Source organism: Dermacentor variabilis, chromosome 4, assembly GCF_050947875.1.
Source record: "Dermacentor variabilis isolate Ectoservices chromosome 4, ASM5094787v1, whole genome shotgun sequence".
Lineage (NCBI taxonomy): Eukaryota > Metazoa > Arthropoda > Arachnida > Ixodida > Ixodidae > Dermacentor > Dermacentor variabilis.
This window is the reverse complement of record NC_134571.1, coordinates 174,413,513-174,440,967: the sequence shown is the minus strand read 5'-3', so window position 1 is coordinate 174,440,967 and position 27,455 is coordinate 174,413,513.

Here is a 27,455-nt window from a genome sequence, read left to right as displayed (position 1 = left end):
TGGAGACTCCGGAAATTTCGTCCACCTGGGGTTCCTTAACGTGCACCTAAATTTAAGTGCACGGGTATTTTCGCATTTCACCCCCATCGAAATGCGGCCGCCGTGGCCGGGATTCGAAGCCGCAACCTGGTGCTCAGCAGCCCAACACCATAGCCACTGAGCAACCACGGCGGGTAATAAACGCTACAAATCAATCAATGAATAGTCTAAAGTTAGAGTTGCTTCACTGGAGGTTGCATAATCAGTAGTTTCAGAGATCCATAGAAGCGAGAGACAAAGCATTCACTTCCACTGCTGGCACTTTTCATGACAGCGTCATCCCATTCTATGTGGCAGTATCAGTGAGGGCAGAGTGGATGCGAAAGCAGAGTTGGATTCGCGCTATGCTACCAATGTGAAGGCATCGTTAGCACACCATGAAACCATACCTTTATTCGCCGACTCTCAAATTCAACAAAAAATTGTTTTCTCGTTCAAGTTTGCTTTTTCCGACTGCTGCCCCTTCTGTGTGAAATGAATCCATTTCCAAATGTACTTATTTGACTAAAAGGTAGAATCTCAGTACCGCAAACCAAATGCTGATTTTAGTGGCTTCGTTATGTCGGTGTTTAACTGTGCATACCTCCAGAAAAAGCCGACTATCGTCTGCTCACCCTGCGCCGTGCCTGACCATGTAGGAATAAAGTTAATTTTCGTTGGGCACGAGGCTTACCGGCGTAGCAGTCGTCGTGTGTACGCTTATACACATTTTCTCGGCTACCCCTTTAAACCTCAAAGAACAGCAGTATTTTGTTTATGTTCGTTCACTACTTGAATAAGCGTGTGTTTGCTGGGATCCCCATAATATTGAGTGCGCCGGCATGCTTGAAAATGTTCAAAATATGGCTGTTATATTTGTAGTAGGAAGTCATACTAAAAGGCTTTGTATTACTAATAGTAAGGTTAAGCTGTAATGGCAGGATTTAAAAGGTGTAAAAATGGCTTCAATTAAAATTTTTTCACAGCATATACCGTTCTAAACTTGTAGAGATAAAAAAATTCATATTAGGCTCTCATCATACCTCACAAGAAATGTATCACACTAAGAAAATGTATTAATTTCCTCTTATAGGTGATGCCTCACATTGTCTTTTGTCCTTCAACGAAAGGGACTGCAATGTTCTTCCGCCTGCAAATGTTTGCATAGTTTACAAAGATAATACCCTGGCTGCTTTGTGTGCTTCATCTGAGTGTAAGTTACATTCTACAGAATGTAAAACCCCTACTGCAATGCCAGTACAGCCAGAGCAGGTACGAAATGAAAAACCACAGTAGGATTTTGGAGGGAGCAAAAATGGCACGTGCAATAAAGATATTGAAGAAATAAAACGAAGGACACCGACCAACAGAAGTGCTAAAAAATGAATGTATCTAAAAGACGTTTCGGCTTCGCTACGGAAGCCTTGTTCACAATGGGATGACGGAAGGTTCATGGAAGCTTATGTATGCTACAGAACGTGACGTAAGCAGCGCGTGAATGACGGCGGGAGGGTTCCCTCAAAATGCAATAAAGATATGCGTAGATGTGCCGTCGGTGTCGCTGTCAAATAAGCAATTGTAATATCGAGGGACTGAGCGAAATAACGAAATGTGTGCTTGCCGAAGTATGGCTCTCATTTGCATCTTGATTGAGACTTAGCTACCAAATGAAGTTTTCTTTTCTTTGTTTTGTTTTGTAGTTTTTCTGTTAAGATGTACTTTTTGCTGTTTGCTTTTGTTTGGATTTTCGTAGCCATATCATATACATATGTGACCAATAATGCCAAATGGAAGTTAGTGCTGGTGGATATTTCTCGTTGCCTGTCCTTTGGTCAATTTGTGTGCCATAGTCAACAGAGCGCCAACCAGTATAAGCCTATATGTTGAATTTGTTTTCTTGTTTTATTACACATGATGGGACTCGTTATGTGCCCAAATAACCAATTAAATTATGAAAACAATGTTCATCGAAACATGTCATTTGTTTTACTTGTAATTACCCTATTTCAATCGCAGAACCCACAAGTTCTGGCATGTAGATTTAAATAGTAGTCTTCTTGTGGTTCATAGTTCTGAACAGGTGAGAGCAGTGCTAAGGACACAAAGCGAGTCCACATAATAAGGTGGCCTGGTGCACTGTGCACTGACTGATAATTGATGTGTTCTTTCAACCGACAGGCAATTAAGTATGCACTAACGCTTTGTCAAATGCATGAAAGCCCATAAAGAGGCAGGGAGTGTTCACACAAAAATGTGCCATGGTTGCTCGTTTGTGAACAAGCATGCCATTTTCCTGTAACTGTAAAATTCCTCGTGCAATGTAATTATTGGATCACTGATATATTTGTCATTTTTCTTAAATGTTCCAAGCCACTCTTACCTCGCATATTTTCAGGCCATGATATCTCGCTACAACGCAAGTTCTGTTTAATACAGGACCGCAGTCACATTATTTGCATTGTTTAACCGCGTGTCAGGGAGAGTTGTTTCACACAGATAACTCGTACTCCCTCAATCTCCCTGATTTCGCATTAACAGTTTATCGCATCTGTCCCATGTAGGCATGACCATACGATGGCAGCAGACTATGCAACGCTTGCGGCCTAGCTCAATGGACGCATATTGTGCTTCAAGCCACAACCAACGTTTCTTTATTTTTTGGCTTTTGCCTTTCGTTGTCACAGCACAAAACGCTCCCAACAAGAGCCTATGAAAAAATGATTTGCGTAACTAAATTAGGCATAAAGATGGAATATAATGAATGAGAACAATGAAGTATAAAGTGGCCGCAGTTGTTTCGTATGCTTTTATGATTTTCATAGGTAATTTGGAGCTGATTCCTTAGGACAAATTTGTTCTTCTGTATGAAGCATGCGAAGAGAGATTTGTTCTGATGTAAGAAAAATCCTGAAGCCAAGAAAACAAAATGTATGTTGCGTGTGCAGACGGCGTACGTGTGCAGACGGTGCAATTTGCAGACGGTGCACTGTGCAATGGAGGTTATGGACAGCCTGCATCCCCATCCGGTCATGCCTGCCTTGCATAGACATACATTGTGTTACTTTGAGATTGGGGCTAATGAACTTGTTTGTGCGCAATAACTCTCATCCGTACATTGTCATGTACTGAAAAATAGATGGGTACATTCCTGTATTTTTCAATACTTGTAGTAGCCAGAAATTATGATCAGGCGTATGTAAGATAATTAGGCTTTGGCAGATTCACATGAAAAGGACAAATACATCAGTCATTCTCCGTTACATTGTATGAAAAAATTGTTTTTGAATGAATGGCGTCACTTTATGTCATTACGTGTGGTATATGATGTCTGTTTTCCTATTAAAGCTAGAGATAAGGTTAGGCGCTTGCGCTCCCCATGTCTTTGTCTTCGTTTTCTATGTCGTGCCATTACACCAAAATAAATTTATGACAGGAGCTGCCAGTCAATGCAGTTAGCCAGTGCATTTCGTATGTAGACTGCTGACCTTCTGAGAGACTGCATGTGCTCTTGCGCTGCATATAGCGTGTTGGCGACACTTTCCCTCTTGCTTACGTAATAAATACTGACACAATTTGCTTCTTTATATTAGCCTTGTCTGAGCCATTAGCGTGTTGAAATAGCCTATTAAAATTAGCCTCAGTAAAATTTATTTTCAACCGGCACAGCTAGACCACATATTAATTGCACACTAAAGAATGCGCATCCAGTCATGCTGACAAGGAAGTCGAAAGCTTCTATGAAGACGTGGAATCGGAGATGGGTAAATCAAAACAAAATACACTATTCTGGTGGGAGACTTCAATGCCAGGGTAGGCAAGAAGCAGGCTGGAGACAAGTCAGTGGGGGAATATAGCTTAGGTTATAGGAATAGCCGGGAAGAGTTATTAGTAGAGTTTGCAGAACTGAATAATTTGCGGATAATCAATACCTTCTTCCGCAAGCGCAATAGGCGAAAGTGGACGTGAAGGAGCCCGAATGGCGAGACAAGAAATTAAATAGACTTCATATTCCGCGCTAACCCTGGCATCATATGATATGTGGACGTGGTTGTCAAGGTGCGCCGCAGTGACCATACGATCGCAAGATCTATAACGGATAAAGCTGGTTCATAAGAAGCCGATCAGTGAGTTAGCGGTAAGAGCCAAAATAGAGAAATTTGCGATCAAGCTGCAAAACAGGTATTCTTCCTTAACTCAGGAAGAGGCCTTTAGCGTCTAAACAATGAACGACCATCTTAGGGACATCATTAGGGAGTGTGCAATAGAATTCGGTGGTAACTTCGTCAGACAGCATACGGGTAAGCTATCGCAGGAGACGTAAGATCTGATTATCAAACGCCAAAGTATGAAAGCGTCTAACACTAAAGATAGAATAGAACTGGCCGAACTTTCATAGTTAATCAACAGGCGTACGATATCGGACATAAGGAAATATATTATGGATAGAATTGAGCATGCTATCCGGAACGGAGGAAGCCTAAAACAGTGAAGGAACTCGGAATAGGCAAGAACCCGATGTATGCGTTAAGAGACAAAGCCGACAATATCATTGCTAATATGGATAAGATAGCTCAAGTGGCTGAGGAGTTCTATACAGATTTATACAATACCAGTTGCACCCACGACGATAATGGAAGAAGGAATGATCTGGAGCAATTTGACAACCCCAAGTAACGCCGGAAGAAGTAAAGAAAGCCTTGGGAGCTATGCAAACGGCGAAGGCATCTAGGCAGGATGCGGTAACAGCAGATTTATTGAAGGATGGTGGGCAGATTGTTCTTGAAAAACTGGCCAGCCTGTATTCGAAATGGCTCATGACCTCATGCGTACCGGAATCTTGAAAGAACGCCAACATAATAATCTTAATCCATAAAAAAGGGAACGTCAAAGACTTGAAAAATTACAGACCGATCACCTTACTGTCCGTTGCCTACAAGGTATTTACTTAGGTAATCGCAAATAGAATCAGGAACACCTTAGACTTCTGTGAAGCAAAGGACCAGGCAGGATTTCGTAAACGCTACTCCACAATAGACCATATTCGCACTATCAATCAGGTGATAGAGAAATGTGCGGAATATAACCAACCCTTATATATAGCTTTCATTGATTACGAGAAAGCGTTTCAGTTAGTCGAAACCTCAGCAGTGATGGAGACATTAAGGAATCAGGGTGAAGACAAAGCGTATGTAAAAATTATGAAACATACCTATAGCGGCTCTACAACCACCATAGTCCTCCATAAAGGAAGCAACAACATTCCAATAAAGAATGGCGTCAGGCAGGGAGATACGATCTCTCCAATGCTATTCACAGCTTGTTTACAGGACGCATTCAAATACCTGCATTGGGAAGAATTCGGGGTAACAGTTAATGGAGAATACCTTAGTGACTTGCAATTCGCTAATGATATCGCCTTGCTTAGTAACTCAGGGTACCAATTGCAATGCATGCTCACTGACCTGGACAGGCAAAGAAGAAGAGTGGGTCTAAAATTATTCTGCACAAGATCAAATTAATGTTTAACAGTCTCTGAAGACAACAGAAGTTTGCGATAGGTAGCGAAGCACTGGAAGTGGTTAGGGAATACACCTACTTAGGGCAGGTAGGGACCGTGGATCTGGTTAATGAGACTGAAATGATTAGAAGAATTAGAATGGGGGCTTGGGCGCGTTTGGCAGGCATTCTCAGATCATGAACAGCAGGTTGCCATTATCCCCCAAGAGCAAAATGAGTAACAGCTGTGTCTCACCAGTACTCACCTACGGGGCAGAAACCTTGAGGCTTACGAAAAGGGTTCTACTTAAATTTAGGACGACGCAACGATGTATGGAAAGAAGAATGATGGGTGTAGCGTTAAGGGGAGGAGGAGGTAAGAAGGTAGCAGATTGGGTGAACGAACAAACATGAGTTAGTGACATCTTAGTTGAAATAAAAAAGAGACAGAGCCATGGGCAGGGTATGTAACGAGAAGGGAAGATAAACGATGTTAATTGAGGGTTACGGATGGGATTCCAAAAGAAGGGAAGCGTAATGGGGGCGGCAGAAATTTAGGTGGGTGGATGACATTAAGAAGTTTGCAGGGACAGCATGGCCACAGTTAGCACAAGACCAGGGTAGTTGAAGAATTATGGCACACGCCTTTCGCCTGCAGTGAGCGTAGCCAGATTGATAAAGATGATGATGAAAGCCTCCACGGTGTAGAACAAGCTCAAAAATCATGGACGTCATAACTTTCCCCTATTTGTTCTCAGTATTATGTAGTGTTTGCAGCTGCGGAACCTTTTCAAACACAAACATCTTCACGGAGCAAAGAAGCACGAGTAAATGGCACCTTTCCCTCTTGTAATTCAAACGATGGCGAAATCATGAGCGCGAACCCGTTCACAGCGAGATCACAGGGAAAGCTGTCTCGACTGTTGGCTTGTTTCTGCTCGCGGCCCCTTATTCGTTGTGGCTCCACATTCGCAACACTTGATTATTTGTTATTAAATTTTGGTAAAATGTGTGCAAGACAAATATTTGAAGGTTGGAGTGGAAATTGGCGTATTTTCATTAAGGACAGAACCACTCATTGTGCTTGTCATGAAAGGCAATTTACCACTCTAGAGCAGTCACACAAAACTACCGCCACCGTGCTGTGTATGACTGATTGACGGCTATGCACGGGGCATGAGCATTCGTTACGGAATAATCGCGTTAAGTGCGAAAAAGTTCTAGTTCTGTAGTGCTAGGGGTTAGCGAAGACAGCACCGCAATTTGTTAATTTGTTGGCAACAGAACAAAGCGAGCACCACTGGTCGGGTGGTAAGGACTACCTGCTTGATTTCAACTGAGCCAGAGACTGCCGTAGCAGTCAGCAGAATTGTAGCATCTGGTAATCATAAGGTAGTAAGGCATAACTTAGCTTCTATACATCCTGCTCTTCCACCAGTGCTTACACGAGCAACAATCTCTTACGAGCAAGATCTGCACATCACTTTGAGAGGACAACCAAAAAAGTAGTGATATCATCCAATAAATGTACATTTTTGTTTTTTGTTGTTTTAAGAGGGTCTTAGTATGCGTAGATCATTCGGCAGAAAGATTGCAAGGTTTATCGGGGCACATCTTCTAACGTTGAATAATTTGCACAGTCGCGTCAAGGTAATGACGAACTCAAACGTCTCGCTGTTTTTTTCCAGCCGCGGCGTATCATTTTAATCGAAGCCCCGAAGTGACAAAATATTTATTAGTTTCCGTTCTTTCTCGGCATTGAGTGCGCATGCGCGGTGATTCAATAGCGCGCTGTCGACAGTACACGCCAGTTATAGGACATCGAAACATCAGGCATGGATGAAGAAAGCAGCAACGAATATACGCGTCTTAACTTAAGCATGAAGGACGAAGCAACACCAAGTGCAGGCCGTGACGGTACCCAGTACGCTCCATATTCTTTGGGCGCCTACAGAACGTGAGCTTTCCAACCTGTCAATTTTTTATTGAATACTGTTACCCTTAGACACGACCCATATAGTAGGCTTCATTATCTGTACATATCTTCCCACCTAGAACGGGTTTTTTTTATAGCCAGCTTCAGCTTTGAAATCGCAGGCATTCTTAGATCAAGACGCGTCGAAGCAAGGGCGGTGCGAAAATGTTGCTACACGCGTGTGATATTTGATTGTTTGAACTAGGCGCGAGGGCGTCATCACTCGAGAAAACAGTAAGAAGAACGCTCTCTGGCTCTCGAGCTATCGGTCGAGCACTGCATTATGCCTTTAAATATAATTTGTAATAAGTCGCCAGTTTTAATCATTCGTTCACGTAACATTTTGGTGGAGGGTGCCATTCCCCGTCCTCGACACGGAGCTCCGCAGCGGCCGCACCATCCTGCTTTGCGCCATGACTCTCGGTGAGCACACCTCGTCTCCTTCGACACCTGCGACCCCGACAACAATGTGCCATGTTCAGCGCAAAGGCAGCTGTTTAGCGCTCAGGATAAAATTTTTCAGAACATGAAGCGAATGCATACTTATTGAAGAAAATATTTTCCATTGATGTGTAAGTATTGCACTCCACACACGCGAAGGTATGCTATAGATCTAAGTCCCGGGTATAAATAAAACATAATTTCAGCTCTTTTTTGTCACAGCTAGTCTGACAAAAACTTTATTAATTGCAGGATTGCTGGCTACGCCTTGCGCTATAAGGGGAACAAGCAGCACACGCCGACAGTTGACGAGACGACGGTACATAGGCGATTCACTCGCCTTTACCACAAATATCGCAGATAGTCCCTGCGGTTACCGTGGTAGAGGTACAGGTGCCCCCAGAATAATTCGGAACGTCGGACACGCAGCTATTCGTCGGCGGAACGCGCCGGCGGATAAATACAGGCAAGGTCTGCGCATGCGCAGTCTCCCTAGCGAGCAAGTTTCGCTCCCTAGTGTTTCTAGATTGGCGTTGTCTTGCTCCAAAAAGGTAGCGCTAGGTGCCCTTTAGCATTGTGCAGGGGGGGCTGGGCGAATGAATGTCTGTAGCGCAGCATGCACCATAACCTATAAATAAAGGTTATATATATATATATATATATATATATATATATATATATATATATATATATATATAAATATATAAATATATATAAATAAATAAAGAAATAAATAACTCTATTTCATTTCTAGTCTAGCCTTTGGGGCTCCTCCACATCCACTTTCTGTTATCCCGCTTGCGGAAGAAGGTATTCATTATCCGCATACTATTCCGTTCAGCGAACTCTACTAATCGCTCTGCCCTGCGATTCCTAGAACCTATGCCATATTCGCCCACTGACTTTTCTCCAGACTTCTTGCCTCGGGCTCCTCCGCATCCACTTTCGGTAATATTTGAGACTATATTGTAGCACTGCTGTGAAGTACTAGGTAAGGAGAAGAAGCGCAGCATAGTTTAATTCATCATGCAGTTAAACAGTTCAATCAATAATAAGAATCCCCTAGAAAGAGAACGTTTCTGCTAATGACAAAGCGGAAGGAACCTTGCTGCTGTTCGTTAGTGATGTCCACACGATAGAAAATTGGGAATCCCTGCTTACTGTCTTAATTACTAGCTTACTGGTACTGTCCTCAGCAGGAGTACAGTACTGTACAGGCGCGAGTAGCGTTATCGCCGCAGCAATTCACCCTGCAGATCATTTCAACCATGAGCCTTAGTTCACGACGACACCGTTACATTTCTTGTATAAGAAACTATGCAGAATGTAGAGCACAGATTGACAGGTGCCGAACCGCGCACCCGGAAGCCAGCGGCGATGCTCTAGAAATGTGTCGTATACGACTGCAGACAGATTGCTGAGTCACGTGCAAGGTGAGGCGTTGTATACCAGCGGCTGAAAGTCTTCCCACACCTACCGGAGACTGTAGTTGTGCCACGAGCCGCGTAGTACCGCGTACTCCATGGCTCAGCGCCGGTGGTGTCAGGAATTCTAAAATGCAAGAAACATATGTACATGAACAGTGCGGCCTCCTATGGTAAACAAAGGTAGCTGAAGATTTTAGCGGAAGCCAACGTTTCGACAAACGGGCGGAACTCACGTGGATAATTGCCCTTTCTAAGGGAGACGTTTGCGTGCGGAATCCTTAAGGCGCAAGGGCGCGCTGCTTGGAGCAGATTCACGCGCGCCCTGTGCATGTATGCTTTACTGCCTGTTGCTCTTTTGAAATATCTGCGCTAAGCTCTAGCGGAACATTCATCGCTATTGTGTGGGTAATGTGCTGTTTGTGTACCTATATTTATTTTTATTGTTCACATGGCTAACGAAATTTTATGGTGCTGCTCAACTCTTCTGGTTTACATTGCAAATCATGTCAGCTTGGCTGGCATCTAGACTGGCTTATGCCCTGCTTAAGTTAGAACATCGTGGGCATATGAATGATGAGAACCCGTCAAGGCAATGGAACAATGTTCTGTCTTTATTATCTGCTGTGTGAATTGCGTTGATATATATAGCATTTGATTGACAAAGTTGAATTCCAAGAATTGCCTGAATCAACATTTTGGTTTTGGTTTTCAACTTGAAAAAATTCTGTAATCACCAATCCTAAAATAGACGCGTAAAATAGTTGTCATTTATGCGAGCATTTCCATAGTATCTACTTATGAGAAAGTTTATTTTAGAGTGCTGTGTAATACATCAATTTTGGGCACATTAGATGTGATATTAGCGCGCTTTAGATTGTCATGCCATTTTTAAAGCTCAATTAAGTTGTAATTTCAATACTTGAGTTTCAATTTTCTCAACAAATCGATGAAATTCCTTTAATTTCAATATTATATTTTTAAATACGACACAAGGTTTACCAATGTTGTTGCGGTGGTTGCAGAGCAAAACGATTAATTCTCTCGCATTTACGCCCTAGATAGCAAATCCACAGATAAAGCTTCCTGTTAAAGCCAGCACCATATTGTGAAAAGAAGAGCTGATACTCGGAGCTTCAGGCATCAGAACTTCAATCCCTCGCACAAGTTCGTCAATACAAGCATAACTTAGCCATAGGTGGCGTTCCATGTCGTCTAAATGAGTTGCTCTATTGAACGGAATTCTTACAGAAGTTTGGCTCACCTAGCATCTTTTGCCGGAATGCCTGTTGCGTCCTCCGTTCCCGCGTTGCTTGTACTGGCCGCTGGAAGTGTGAAACCGGTGCTTCCGGTTTCTTTGTTGCGTGCATACCCTGAAATCGGAGGTGCTGTATCCACACTGTCACATTCCCTGCTAGGAACGCGAGAGGACCAATAAGTTTTCGTAGGAGTCTTGATGCTATTAAATCCTAACAGCAGTACTTCCATCTGGAATGCTTCTCTAAATGCAAGCAACAAAAGCTGGAAGGCCCAACGTGACGCTACGAAAAATAGAAGTATGCGTATTGGGAGTTCTTCATTATTTTATTCCTTGGTCTTTGATGCCTAGACTAGAGCATGGTTGATCTTACAAAGCCTGATCTTGGTTTTCTTGCTTCTGGTGTTTGGATAATGCATTATCTCCGCGATAGGTTACTAAGCGTTAACCTTCGCTTTGGCTTGTCACACAATATGATTGAACTGTCCTGTATGGACCGATGGCTACATACTAGTGTTTTGCTGTTATTGAAAAAATTGACCACAGGAAAACCGCATGGTTCCATAGTAATTTATTGCACTCGTATTGGCAGCCTACTTTTAGTTTATCTTACTAAATGGGAAAGGTTTTCGTAAGATCAACGGCTGTGGCTTAGGCAGACCCGAACATCAACTCTCCATCTTTTGCCTATGTGTTTACCTCGAAATGCAAGGAAAGGTTCATGAAAGACAAAATTGTCATCCGGCCAGGCCAAGAAAGATTTGTCCCCATCCGTCGTGCTGTTAAAAAAAAAACAAATTTCTTTTGTGAACTCCAAAGCTTTCGTTCTCAGAAACACGCATAGTTTTCCCGTACACCTATGGTGTATGCGTGTGCACAACAATTCATTCCTTTAAGAAATTGAGCTTAGCTTCGGACACGTGGTCATATTGAGGACGGATCCAGCGTAGCCTACGGTTTTTAAAGCCTTTTTTGTCTGTAGAAGAAATTGTCGAAATACCCCGCACTGCACGAATTCACGTTACCCGGCCGGCCAGCAGTGATTGGGGGTGCGTGAAACCCTATGTGTCGTCGTAAATCGTGCATATGAGTATGTGACGAAAGCGTCAAGACTACCACGTTGAAGGCATTCGTATAGTGGCAACCGCTTGAATACTACAAGCATTTGACACGAATTTCTACAAGGGAGTTATTGGGTTCTGCTGAGGTACTCAATGGGCATTACCGAGTGGAACGTATACTGCGACGGCATTGCCGCTAAATTATAGCGTTATAAAATAATGCACCGTTGTCTTCGTCTGCAGCTGGCGTTACTACATTCCATCCAATTATTACGACTATTTCGCAAGATTTTTTTTGTCAGATCTAATTAAAAATTAGATGAGCAGCAGAGTTGAACTCATGCAACTATGCACTTTAATAAAGAGCTCCAAAAACAAGCATTGCTATTAATGCAAGGCTTCAGGAGCGTTACCACTAATTTGATTCGTCGCTACGTGGACATGGTATGTTGAACAGCAAACCGAGACAGCCTGTCTCGTAGTTGCGACAAATCTATCTCACATGGCCAGATAGCGTCTTATAGCGCATGTTAATTTCCGCCTCTTTGATTGGGAACCCTAAACCTTAAAAATGCACATATTTCTACCATAAGTCTGGTAAATGGGCATCAGGAATCGCTCAAGTATAATCTACTAACTATCCTAGCGAATAGAACCGAATGGCACACGTGCGTGCAGCTTGATCAACGCAGCGAATCTGTTAGACCTTGTCACAGGGTAACCGAATTTCATGGAACGACAGTTCAATTTAGAACATTCTGCTCAGATTTACATAAGCAGAACCATGCACCCGAGAGCAAGCGGGGATGCTGTTTAAATGTGTCGTGTGCGATACGAGACAAAATGCTACCTCAATCACCAGCAAGATGAGGCGTGGTAGACCAACGTCTAAAAACCTTCCCACACGTACCGTGGACGGATGATGTGCCTGCAGTTGGTTTGTACTGCGTGTTGCGTTGGTGAACCTGCGTTGTCTGAGGATTTCTAGAACAGAAAACAAACGAACAGTAAGGGCTGAGGTGATTAACAATGGCGTAACAAAGGCTGTTTCCGAGGCCAACATTTCAGCAAGTTCATGCAACTCATGAGCACAAGTCCCCTTCTTGAAACATTTGCGCCCTTCAGCCATAAGCTACACAGATACATTGATCTGATACAATATACTGCCAGCTACGAGATCGGATTGAACAAAAAAGTTATTTGGCAATACAAGAAGCCAACGTATTACATCTATACCCAGACATAAGATCAGTAAACAAAGTCAGTATCATGGTATTACAGCCATTATATTTCGAATAACGACCTGCTTATAATTGGAACACTTAATGTTACATTTTGCGCGAAAACAAGGCTAATACTTAACCTAATGACCACGAATACTGGCGGTCACAGCGATGCCTTTATGAGCAGAACTTGCAAAGGAGGCTACAGTTGTTTGTCCTAAAGTGAACGTTCCTTGATGCCACTCCTTATTACAAGTGATTTTGGAAGCACAGATCAGGCCACCTACAGCAATGGATGAGCGGGAAGCCAGTGTGTAACAAGGATTTCTGTGTTCGCCGCCTCTTGGTCACTCTCCTACTTGCAGATGTTCCCGGGACTTCCAGGAGTCTGCGTGGGCTACACATGTGTCGACATACTTAGGACATAAGGGTCTTGGTGATGATTACGAGCCGGCCTCGATAGTCGCTGTCATAAATTTTCTCGCAATATTACCTAGAAGGACATCTGGCGACAGAGTGTATGCGAGTTTTACGTTGGACATCGTGACGCCTATGGAATGTCGGGATATTACAGAGGTCCACGGTGTTATCTAGAACGTTGCATAACCGGAAACGTGGTTATGGCTTCCTTGATATAGATTTCTTCAAATGAAACATTCGTAAAATGGTTTTATTCACCGGCAGCAGATCTTTCGATAATGTTTTCTCGCCTACAGTACATAGCATACGCTGACAAACTGTTGCAATGCTTATGGAAGTCTCTGTTCTCGAACTTGAGCGACCTGCTGACACTCTGTGGTTTCCCATATTTGGATATAAAAGCACATGCCCTCCTGATTGAGTAATATTTTTTGCATATGTAGCAATAAAGAAAAAGCAGCTCGTCACGCACTGATTTGGGAAAACCATTGAACCGTCATTTTGCTTCGCTTGCCAGGCGCGCATTAAAAGTGTCCTGGCTCTGCGAGAACGATGCCGATCCAAAGTCACCCGATTGCGCATTACAATGCATTCAACAGAACAGTGCAGCGCCAGTGTCTCTTCTAGGTAATATAGTCGGAACCTGCATAGCTTCTGTTTTTCAAGATCTCGCTGTTTCTTAAGCACCTACTGTGATTTGTCTTCGGGTAAAAATGTCAATATACAGAACTTATGGGTGTGCCAAGAGTCGCCTAAGCAGGCGCTCTTATGAATACACTGAATACACTTGGAATTAGGCCCGTGGGTATAGACTAAGTTATGTATATCCGAAAGTCGCCTTAATTCAGGCGCCTATTCTGGGGGTTCACAACAACACACTTTGAATACGGTAAGAGAACTGACGCAATGCGCACGCAATGACATTAAAGAAAGGAAGCCAGGTAATATTCGGCGCAAGCAGCAAGTAGCCCAGAACCTAACATAAGCCATTGATTGGTCCCCTGAAACTGTCGAGTCATTGTAGAATATGTTCGGCCTATGAACTCAAAGCTCGCCCAACGAAACAGTGACGCCTGTCATTTAGCGATTGTTCATGGCGGACACACGCACACAGATCTAACTATCAGGGAAATGAAGAAGAGCCATTTCTCAAGCGTGCCGGCCAACCTGCAACAGCCGGTTTTGTTGCTCTAGCGCAAGTTTTTTTTTGAGCACACGCTACATTCCCTCGGTAAACTTAGATACACTGTTTCATTTTATGAGCCTTGATTTAAATGAACACCTTACTCCTTACTATCCATATGAATTCGATAAGCTGGAGTAAGTAGGCAGGCAACGATCCTTCAACTGTGCCGCGTATTGCAGCGAGTTAACAGCATGGAACATCGGCCGAGTTGTGGCTTCACGATTGCGCCGGTTGCTGTTCCCCTCCTTTATGACATAGTTTCGTACAATAAACATGAACCAGTAACTCTGGCGCTAGTTTCTACGGGAGCATGGTAATTATGGGAGGTACATGGATTTGCTTAACTTCCTCCTTCTGGCTCCAAACGGCTTAGTGACTGTGTAAACTGGTTATTTTCAACATTGTCCTGCGTAATCAATAATTGAATAAATAATAATAAAATTGTTCGACGGCAGCATTCGAACACAGGAGCTCTAAGCCCAGAGGTCCAATATTGAAACTATTACGCGGCGGTCGCATGCATCGGCAAGCAAGGTGAAACGCCTTTATATAATTATCGCGGGCAAGCCAGTGCCTCGAGACGCTTGGCGCGTTTCCATTTGCCCAACTCGACAAGCTCAGTCGTTTCCACTAGTCCTCATTGTACGTGTTTGCAACGTCTGCCGCACTTCGAAGTGTATAGATTGCTCTGAAATTTACAACAATGAAGGCAGACAAAGCTTTATTAGCGGCTCCACAACAACGTGTGAATAATCAGACAAATCAATGTACTTCCCATCATTCCGATGGTGGCTCAACGATTGCAGTGGCCGAGTACTCTGAAGTGTGTTGTAGGAAACCCTATGCTTTCTGCTCGGTCCGCGTCGAGTCGCTCTCTTGCAACAAGAAAGTATGTTAACGCCAGCTCTGCCTGCCGAATGCTGAAAACTGCTCATGATGTTCCCGTTTCAGACAGAGCTAGCGCTGCCCTTTATCACTTAGAGGGGGAAAGGCAAAGTTGAACTTCGGTAAGCATTCCCTGTAGTATCCGAGTTGTTTAGCAATGAAACTTTTCTTAATATCGCCTTACCTGGCTCCGTATTGTAATCTAGCTGATGCCTCCACCATTCCAGCGCAGGTTGTGCTGGGCTTCTTGTGATCGATGCCACTTGTGGGCCCCAGGTGCAGGTGACTAGTGCTACCGCTATAAGAGACACCTGAATGGCATGAAAGCACATAGAAAGTGTTCATTCGCAGGCCTGCAAGGCCAATTTATAATAAAGGATGATTTTTTACGGTCGTGCCGAAAGCTGTCAGTGATAGAGGAATTCTATTGTAGTTGCTTGCGTATGCGGTGCATTTTCTGAAACTTCGTCTTGAATAAATACAAGACTTCGTGGCGATGAGGGAGCTGAACGCTGTCAAGATTGTGCAATGATGGCTTCTTCGCAAGATCATTACGCTCCATTACAGATCTCGGGCAGAACAAGATATTGTTCGAAGCGAAAATGAACATGTCCGTTTCTTCAGCACGCAAACGTCGACCCAATATATTCGCTGCATCATCGAATAATATGGACATCAGGTGCTTCACAATGTTCTTGCTCTTTTTCATCTATTACGAGCAGCAGACATAGCCCGTTGTAGATGAGGACAAAAAAATGAGAGGGCATATTTCAGACTAGGTACTAGAAAATTTTCTTTCGAAACCTGTGCAGAAGTTGTTGACCTGCTATTATTCATACATGCGTCTGTCAATGATGTACTCGCATTTTAGAAGCCGGTATCCGAATCACATTTGAGTATTCCTGTAGATGAAGTTCTTAAGGATGTACAGGCTACAACCGATGTACTTTTATGAGCTCATTACGAAAAAAAATTGCCCATGCTTCTGGAATCTCGAGTATATGCAAGTATGAAATGGCTTCCAGAAAGGAAGACTGGTTGAAGTAATAACGACGTTTACTCAACCATTTTAACCCTCATAACCATTCGCGGCTCACCCGACGCTGCCGGCCTAGCCACGCAGCGTCGCGCCTTCTTTTGGAGGCGGCGCCAAATCAGCGCCGCGTAACTGGCGGGCCTCTGCCGTTGAAACCACGGGTCACCATATCTCAGCGCCGAAAATGAGTTAATTGTATGGGGTGCTGTATTTCTGTTTTGAACGTCGCTATTGGAACTGACCAATTAAACTTCGGCGTTCAAGAAATTGCAACTTGAGTGATGTTGTTAAGCAGGCAAGAGTAAGAAATAGGAGTGAGTGATTGAAAACTTTATTCAAAATATTGGGCGACTTTTGCAGAGTGGAGCTATAACCACCCCTATCTAGGTGATGGCCTCGAGGCGTTTCACACAGGTGGCATCCTCGGCGTGCCGGACGCCCCAAAGTTGATCGGCGAGGTCGTGGCTGAGAAGGGCGACCTCCCATAGCGCCCAGTGGTTCGAGACTGACATGTGCGCCCCTTTCACCTAGGGCTCCTGCTCGCTACAGTTGCAATCGGAAGAAATATATTTTTAACTTCTTAGCGCAGTAACTAGCCTATGTATTGCGGTCCTGTACAAGGAGTTGAAGGCAGGAGACTGCATTTTCTTAGTTTTGACTGGTTCCTCGGATGATCTCGTTTTGATCTCCCAACGATGCCCATTCGTTCTCGTTTTTTTCTCGCCACATTCACAGCCCATTCTCGTCTTCATTTCCTAGATAATGGCTCCGGAGTTTTGCTCAACGTCTCTTGAAGATTGCCAGAAACGGGAGATACATGTGCGCGCGTGTGCGCGCGTGTGGGCGCGTTTGCGCGCGTGGAAAAACATATAGACAGAGGAAACGGGAAGGCGGGAGGGGCCAACCCTCATTGCTCTGGTACGCGGTGTCGCAACACACCAAACGCCTGCTGCCGCAGACGCCCCTGCGGGGCTACAGGTAATTCATGGTTGAAATGGCTGCCATTCCCTACATCCCTGTGTAGGCCATCGATAGACTATCAGGCAACATTAAAAAATCTGGTATCTCCCACGCCCTGTGGAAGCCGATGTTGTGCGAAGCAGTGTGCGCGTAGCTTACAAAGTTGATGAAACGACTGTGAGAGCACTAAGATGGAGGCGCGTGTTTGAGGACGGACCTCACACGCATGTCATGATTTTCATTCATGACATCACCAATCACTTACAGGAGAGCTGTTAAGCACTAGTTCCCCCAGGATCGTGTGCGCATGGAAACACGAAATCCCGAAGACCCGCAGTGAAGGTTAACCAGGCGTTAACGACTCTCCATACGTGGGCCGCTACCGAAGATAGTGCTACGCCGGGTCAACCTACGGCAGCGGTGCAGTTCGACATTAGGGACTCACATACACAGCCTCCTTGGTCATCCTTCTTCACAAACTGGAAGGGTACCGAGTTTTTATCTTCGTCATACACTCTTATACTATACCAATTTTAGTACATACCAAGACGTAGGCGGCTGTTTCATGACGTACATGACACCCAAATCATGACTTTCATGTCATGACCTCTCATTTCTGCTCATGATACAGTCTTGACATACTATGCCAATTGTTGTAGATACCAAGTTAACGAAACGACCATGACAGTACCAAGATGTAGGAGGCTATTTCATTACCTATATAACACTCGTGTCATGACGTACAAATTATACCCTATCATTGATGTTGCTTTTAAGTTCTAGTTATATTATACCAATTTTGGTGCCTACCAAGTTAACGAAACGACCATGAGAGCACTAAGAAGTTGGCAGGCGTTTGATGACTCACGTTAGACGCATGTCATGATATTCATGTCACGACCGATTATTTATGTTCGTCATGCACTCTTGTCATAGCGAATATTTAGTTAACGAAATGACCGTGAAACCTTCAAGGCGACAGACAGACAGACAGACAGACCGAGAGACCGACAGACAGACACTGTCAGAGTAGCAAAGTTTGACCAAGAATGCTTTGCATTTAAAAGATTAGTCAATGCGCATATGTAACAGTCGTGTTGCAGTCCTCATATTAGCTTGGAAAGCAATGAAGTGATAATTTGCCTGGCAATGGCACACAACTGTGCAGCAGAGAACATAAATGTACGTTAGTGGCAATGGCACACAACTGTGCAACAGAGAACATAAATGTACGTTAGAAGGGGGGCAGTATAGTTATATATGCAAGTGTTGTAGCTAGTGACACATCTTTCTTAACTTCCCAGAAATTGCGTGAAATTAAAAAAAAAGAAAGCGCGAGATTTAGTAGCAATAATTACGGTGGAAGCTTCCTCATGATGACCAAAGAAGATGAAGCCAATGTAGGGACAGACGGCCAAACTGTGAAACTATAACGTGAAAGGGAGGGGAGAGTCTAGTAAGAATGCTAATCGCGTCTTCGCATACCATAAAGAAAATTTAAATAAACGCGGCTTGCCAACCTCCGGTACAAAAGATTTCAGTTTTTGCATCTATGAATTTTAATGAACTATAGTCTTGTTGCATACGGGAGTATTTAAGGCAAATTCGCTTTCGAACGTCTTTACTTGTATGAGTAGCACCGTTAAAATCGCAACTAGTATCAGTCACATCCGTGAAGGAGGTTGCACAGGTATTGGGAGAACGAGATTTTGCTTGAAGTATGCAAGCAGTGCTAATCATCTTACAAAAAAGAGAACGAATTTAGTTTTAGAAGCAGTGGTGTCTTCATGTCGTGGACTTTCTCGATAGCAAAGCGCTACAATTTTGAGGTAGTGGTACACTTATAAGAGGCCGCCGAGCACTGTGCTTGTTAATATGGGCATAGGGTTAGAGGTTGGTAAAGTTTCAGAAGCCTATAGTTGGGTTAGTATGGGTAGATTCATAGACTGAGCTTAAGTAACTTGCCCACAATTTTGAATCCCATTTCGCGACATTTTCATTAAAATTTTAAAGTTGTATGTGCCGTTTTTCCTTTGCTTGTTAAAACCTAGAGGTTCAATATAAATTTTCTTGGGCAGCGCCAAATCATATGCCGTAATTTTCGCAGTCAGCCGTAGCGGGATACGTCGGTTACTTGTAGCGTGCTACACTTGAGCGATTCTTCCGTGTAGTACCGTTCTGCTCCTTCGGTATAGCAATCTGAAACACCGCCCTAAGTACCCACCTTACTCTGCATTCGTGTCAAAACATCATTAAACTGCAATTCTGGGATATTATGGGCCGAAATCTTAGGAATAATTTGGTCACCTGGGGCTCGTCGACGTGCGCCCAATGTACTGTACACCAGTTTTTGTATTTTGCCGCGATCGAAGTGCAGCCGCCGTAACCACCACTTTACACATTGATGCTGTGCTTAGTCGCGCAATGGCAAAGCCACTAAGCAACCACGGTTGGTATCTAAGCATTATCTTTGTCAACAAAGTTCAGTGGGTTTAAGAGAAAAATTATGGTGCCAGCACGACGAGCACACAGATTCTGCTTGACAAATAAAAATTGAGATCAATGGTGAAGCACCAATTTTAATTGCTACTGAAATGATGACTGCGTAAAATGTACAGCCTGGGCCTCTGCCTCGATCACCTGGGAGCGTGCCTTTGCACTTCACTGATGTGAGAATAAATGCATTCAAACATAGGTTGTGTATGAATTTGCATGCATCTGCACAAATTTCTTACTAAGGAGAGGGATAAGGCACCTCCTGCGGAAACCGACTTGGCGGCTTTAGTGAAGCGCATCTTCATGCGCAATAAATGCAACACTGCAATGGTGGACGTACGACCTCTCTTCTATATTTGTTGCAAAGTTGAATGACCATCGCCTACGTACCGTCGAGGCTGTACATCTGGTCGGCTATCGGCCTGTGCTGCGCGTACCGCTGGCAACGCCAGGCGTCGTCAGAACAGCTGCAAATTAAAGAAAAGTATTGGTATGAGATACTTACAGCTGTGACAAAAAGTTGAAATTATCTTTTATTATAAGCAAGTTCTGAGAAACCAAAGCTCTGTTTGGTAATCGAACTGGTTCCAATGTTTCGGTCTCACTCAGAGCCCTTACAACGGGTCAGCCGGATGCCTAGTTGATTGACAGGATCCGCATCATCGAGGCACTATAAGTAGTCGATTGATACTCTTTGGCCCCGTAATCTAGGCGTGTTCCAATTAGGCATTTGTAAAAGTTTGAGGAACTTCTTGTCGCAATACCCCACGTTGTTTCCGACAAAAATTTAGGAATGTTCATTGTTTTTTTTGGCATTTATTTTTAAGGTACTTAAGGAATGAGTGACTAACTGTGATATAGAGCAGAGAACCCTTGCGGCGTCGGTGGTATCCACAGTAGGTTTTCCTTTCTTTTAATCTTGCCCCCCCCCTTTCCCTTCCGCAAGTGCAGGGTAGCCAACCGGGCTCATTGTTGGGTAATACCTATGCCTATCATTTACCCTATCTTCCTCAGGCGTAGAATAAAGGTTAACTCCATGCCTAAAATGCTGCCTTAAAATTTAGTGCTCTCTATTCGCAAATAAGTGTTACACATGCACCGCAATATGGGAGACCGGAACGACGCCTCTATTTTTTGAAGAAAGGAAGGAGGGGCTTCTCAAGAAATGTTGCTTAAATCAATTCTGTGCAGATGTCGACGCTTTGGCCAAGCCAATTTCAACTTGTCTTGCGTAGAATGCAAGCTAACACGAGTTAAATGCAATCGGCAAGTCATCAACATGAATCGATTAAAGCATACGTTGTGGAATAAATGAACGTGTTAAATTCATTTTTCACAATAACAATGATACAAATAAGTCGCCTCCACCCTGGTATCCCAGTATTCTCGATGAATGACCTGGACGAAATGTGGCCAGCACTAAGAAGGTACGTTACGTTCAATAAATAACTTTCTGCAACGTTAAGCATGTTGCCTCGAATGCCCAATTCCGAGAGATATCGCAAACTTCCGTAGGGCCAGGTGGGGCTTCAAGCGTTTTTGATATCAAGAAACAATGACAGAAAGAATTGTTTTTAAGCAAATGCTTTACGGATGTAAGACGCAATCTGCACGAGGTGGTGAGTTGTGGATCGGCTGTCTGTAAAGCATCGTTCATAAACGTCAAGTAGTTTGTTTCGTTCAAGAAAGTAATAGCCCACGATTAATCATCTTTCGTAATACATTAAACTAGCAGCTTCATGCCGCCATAGGCCACTAACTTGCCATAGAAGATGTATCCTAGCCCTGTTTCAAGATTGAGAAATAAAAAGCGTCCTTCAGTTGTATGGAAATTGATATTGTTGCCCACATGCTGTTGAAAACTGGCAATAGAGCAATTTGCGTGTCAACGTGAATGTGTTTTATTATCGCGTACATAGTCTGATCAGTTCCCGCAGCAGACTCCTCGCGAGTAATTCAGGACATTCCACTCTCGGTAGGGCATGAGTGTATATGATGCTATGCTGATGTCTTTCGAGGAGAATGCTTTATCTGAAGCTGATGAATTTCGGCTCGTTATCAATAAAGAGGCATCCACAGGAGAAAAAAATTACAGCGAGAATCTCCCCAAAGGGGGCTATGTGCATTTTCATCTCAAAATACTATGTGGGTTTCAGGAAGTTCATCCATAAGGCTCTGAAACTCTTTCGCGAATTTGTGGTTGGGAGGTATGCAAATGGAAGTGATTTTTACCAGCCTGTCAAGCAGCAGGGTTCGGATAGCAACAGTTTCAAAGGTCGTTCTGAGTTGTAATTGATGGCAGGGAATTTTTTCATTTACGATTATTGCCACACCACCCGACGAGGTGAGACCATTGTCGCGGTCTCTCTTAAAAATGACATTGCCTGGGAAAGTGCGCGTAGATATCACGTCTGATAACACACAGGGCTTTTAAGAATTGATAATTTATGGGGTTTTCCTTGCCAAAGTCACGATTTGATTATGAGGCACGCCATAGTGGGGAACTCGGGAATAATTTTGTCTACCAGGGGCTCCTCAACGTACACCTAAATCTGAGCGCCACGGCTGTTTTCTCATTTCGCCCCCATCAAAATGCAGCCGCCGTGGTAAAAATTTAGTCCTGCGATCTCGCATTTAGCAGCCGAACACCTAGCCATTATGCAACCACAGCGGTTCGCAGCACTTTTGCACCAAGTTTCTAAATAGGTTGTTTGACATGATCTGAATTGTGTTGAAGTCTCCTTACATTCTTCTGCAATATTAGTGTGTACATATTACAGAATACATTTGTGCTCCGTGTCTAATATAGAACAGCTAACTTAGCTTACAGAGTCCTTTTGGCTCTATATGACCCAGGGTTGCTGTGGGTTATACGGCTCGAAGTGAAACGGTGGTGCCGTTCGACTAGGAATCGTGTTCAGCGCCTTTCTTGGAAGGGGTGGTTTGTCAAGGCCTCGCCTGGAATGACAGTATCTTCAAATGCCACAAACCTAGAAGCTGATGAGGTTTTGTTGGATGGCAGTGCAACGCTGGCTGCACCCGCCGATGGTGCTTGTTGCCCAACATTGGGCACATTATTCGTGGGCAAGGCTGCTGCGGCATTGTCCCTTTATACACCGCATCAGCATACCCTATGGTATGGAGAAATGAGCCGTCTTCTTGAGTCTTTGAAGCGTATTCACGCGTCTTTGAAATGTCTTCCCGCGTCTTTGAAACCTCTTCACGCGTCTTTGAAGTAGACGTTTTCTTTTGCTCTTACTGTAATGATCTATTTTTCTATTTTCTTTGTGGCATCGAATAGGGTGTGAGAGGCATGATCGCAGTCGCAGTTCGCCCAATGGCTGGGTTGCTTTATGCCAAGAAATATTTCGAAATGGTGGCTCACCTCGCGCTGTCTTTCGTAGTAGGCGATAGTTTGTCAATGCCAACGTGGCTCGTTCTGGGCCAGGCGTGATCGGCACTAGCGGTGGGCACCACAGGTGCGTAGTTCGTGCTTCCGTTGTCAGTGGCATCTGCACCGCCTGGAAAAACAGCAGAGGTGTTTACTTGTCGCTGTGTAGAGGTCTTTCAAAGAGCATGAAAAATAAATGGTGGCATGCAAAACGTTTTAGTTGGGCTTTAGGGATAGGGAAGTCTGGCTGCTGTGTTGGCATGGGCAGTGCGCTTTTTCTTTCAGGAATTCTGGAATTTGGAGCTCAGTACACGAAAAAGATTTACATTGACGTAAAAGACAATCGCGTTGAAATTAATGGAATGTTCATTCTTCTAAAAATAAATACGTTGCAAACAATACAGCAGGTTGCCATTATCCCTTAAGAGGAAAGTGTATAATAGCTGTGTCTTACCAGTGCTCACCTACGGGGCAGAAACCTGGAGGCTTACGAAAAGGGTTCTACTTAAATTGAGGACGACGCAAGGAGCTATGGAAAGAAGAATGATGGGTGTAACATTAAGGGATAAGAAAAGAGCAGATTGGGTGAGGGAACAAACGCGAGTTAATGACATCTTAGTTGAAATCAAGAAAAAGAATTGGGGGCATGGGCAGGACATGTAATGAGGAGGGAAGATCATCGATGGTCATTAAGGGTTACGTACTGGATTCCTAGGGAAGGGAAGCGTAGCAGGGGGCGGCAGAAAGTTAGGTGGGCGGATGAGATTAAGTTTGCAGGGACGACATGGCCACAATTAGTACATGAACGGGGTTGTTGGAGAAATATGGGAGAGACCTTTGCCCTGCAGTGGGCGTAACCAGGCTGATGATCATGATGAAGAGAGAACCACGTTGAAATTAATGGAATGTTCATTTTTCTAAAAATAAATACGCTGCAAACAATACAGCAGATTAGAACGCTACCATTTGCTAAGCGACAGGCTACAGGTCACATTCTTTTAGTGCGCTACAAAGGTCAAACCTATGTTTCCGATTTCAAGCAAGGAGTGTGTTCCATGCTTCATGAAGGTCGAAAAAATATATATTAAATTCAATAAGCAGTATTTTGCACACGCCACACTTGCCTTTACCATAAAGGACGCGTTCTCGTTATTTCAAAGTAGCTTAGTTAGCAACGCGCGAAAGGAAACTTCAGCGCGGAGGCTTCTGTCTAAGTACGTTGGAGCAGGGATATTATTTTTCTGGGTCCCGCTTGCACCAGATTTGATGCAGGCTATCGAATGTGAAAAAATGTGATGAAATCTTGTAACTGCCATAAACCAACCTATTGTTGAGATGGTGGGTGTCCTTATAAGTATTGAATGCACCAAAATTTGTAAAAAAACAATATCAAGCTTGCAACTGTGTAATTGAGCAATAAAACGCTATCATAATTCTGGAAAGATACATTGACTAGTACCTGTAAATTGAGAAAAATGATACGCAGCGGTCTGAACTTTATCAGAGTGGTTTAGCTAGGACTTTTGAAAAATGCCCCGATACATTTGTCATTTCTGTAAATTGTAAATTCATAAATCAAACTCGGCCGCTTTAGATATTCTATATCTTGCAGTTCACAAGACTGCTATGCTTGTTTTAGGATTAGAGTTACTGAATTGCATAGGTTGTGTTTCAAATTTCGGGGAACTTGCCAATTTCCGGGAATTTCGGCTTACCATCCAGGCCCTAAATGTGTAATTAGCTTGCTGCAGTCACTAGAATATTCTCAAATGCACCGAACATTGTTCATGTCAGTGTACGAGCTGTTACTCTAAGCACTTTGCATTTTACATGCTGAGCATGAAAATCTCAAATGTCCCCCTAGCCGAAGCTTCCTATTAAAAGAAAATTGTTTCGAAATCATGGGTGGTGCACTTTACGGATGACTGCCGAATGATGTCAGCAACCCGTATGTTGACACTTTCATTACTATTGTACCACGATATCCACGAACCTATATATGTCAACGGGTTGTGTGCAAAAGTGCACCTACAGGTTGTGCATATCACCTATTCATTGTTAGCAGTAAACAGCCTGATCGGATCGTGGACGAAGAAAAGGAGACAGAGCAAGTGTAAAAACTCTAATCAAGCTTGAATAGCCAGGAAAATTATGTCGTGATAAGGTAAATGCCAGCTTCAACCGATAGTGAACTATTCTTCAAGAGTCTGGCTATCCTATGCATATATTTCCTTACGTCTGTAGCTGTAGTTCCTAAGAATGCATTCACAGTTAGCAGTGCATGTTTGGCAACTAATTATAAACAAAAATGGCTGTTATCCACTGCACGCCTTCGAGGCCTATCACACTGATTAAAATAGGCCACTCAATGCGCATATTTGAGGGTTGTGTTGCGGGTATCTGATAACATGGAAAAGACTTGGATAATTACAAGTTGACAGGGCAGTATCGTTGGATAAAGTAACAGCAGCAATCTCGCCACACTCCGGTAAACATAATGACCGCGTGTTTTCCAGAATACTAATAAAATGTGGCTGGTTTATCATAAGTTAGACAGAGAGCTGTCTTAAAGATCCTCTCACCAGGTTTGGCTGTTGGAAATAGAAAAGCATGGCTCGTAAATTATGAGGTGGCTACCACGTGTGCAACGTATAAGCAGCTGCGGGGCCGGAAACAGTTGCAATTTTCAACAGTTGGCCACGTGCCCTTCATCTGGAAGGTGCTGAGCAAGAGGTCGCGGGATTGAATCCCGGCCACGGCGGCCGCATTTCGATGGGGGTGAAATGCGAAAACACCAGTGTACTTAGATTTAGGTTCACGTTAAAGAACCCCAAATGGTAAAAATTTCTGGAGTCCTCCACTACGGCGTGCTTCATAATCAGAGAGTGGTTTTGGCACGTAAAACCACATATATTTTTTTTCATCTGGAAGGAGCCGCGCTTTGAGAGAGCCGGTCAATGTCTCGCTGACAAATGTATCTGTGCAAAGCGAACAGCTTGCAACGACGCCGACTACTGCACGGGAATTTGGTTGATCATCCAATGATGGAATACACACACACACACATGTGTCGTACGACAAAAACGTATCGTAATAAATAATAGAGCAGGGGCTCGTCCTGTTAACATGGCGTAGGCCCTTCGCGGAGAAGGCAAGGAAGCAACGCCATTCGAGGCAGAGAGGGAGACTGTCTGGAAGCATTAACACTAGCCTGCTGACGGCACAGTACCGCGACAGATCGATGCCATCTATCTTTTCCCATAACGAATGCACTTCAATAATTGTATCACTGAAACACTCCCTTGATGGCGCAGTCGCAGTTTCGAGCGTAAAATTTAAATTTGCAATGGCGCCCGGTAAGAGGTTCCTCAATGATAAGATCCTATAGGAAGCATTTAGCGTTAAGTATAAAACATGCGGTTGGCTTGCTACGCATTGGTAAGCTTGTTACTCTGACCCCATTCCAACAAGAAATGAATAACAAAACGAGAAGCGTTGATTGCCTTTGCGAAATTAATAATCGTGTTGAAAGTGGATTCATTCGAAACTTGAGGGACGAAGAATATGCGTAATGTTGTCTCTGTTAGCACTCAATTCATCTGCATGAATATCACGATGGCTGCACCAGCAGCAACCGATATGGTGACGCTAGTATGGTGTCGGTATGACCAATAAATGCGCCGCAGTCATGTCCGGTGGAAATGCTGCCTCCTCTGGGCTATGTTAAGCATGTCCGCGAGTGGTATTGATGGTGAAAGGCCATGCCGTAAGTACCATTCACGTCAGTGGCATCGGTCTGGCGGTTCAACGCCTTCAACGCGTCATTGATGTACTCTTCAATATACCTGGAATGAGACAAACATATTGGCTGTGGCTCGGTGCTCCAAGTTACGGTAGAATATACCTGAAGAGTGTTTTTGCCAAACGGAATTCGGAACAATGGAAGTGCTTCTTTGTTAATTAAGGTAAAACCTGTAATGCATCATTTTATCAAAAGTATAGCTTGCTGGCTGGCATAGGTGAACGATGCGCTCTTAAATTGCGTAATTTCTTAAATCATGACATGAAGCATGAAATATAAGAAAACAACGAATGATGCTAGAACCAAGTTAGCAAAATTCTAAGTTGCAAGATTACGATATAATTATGTAGGGTGATCCCCTCCAAGGCGCCCATTTTAGACTA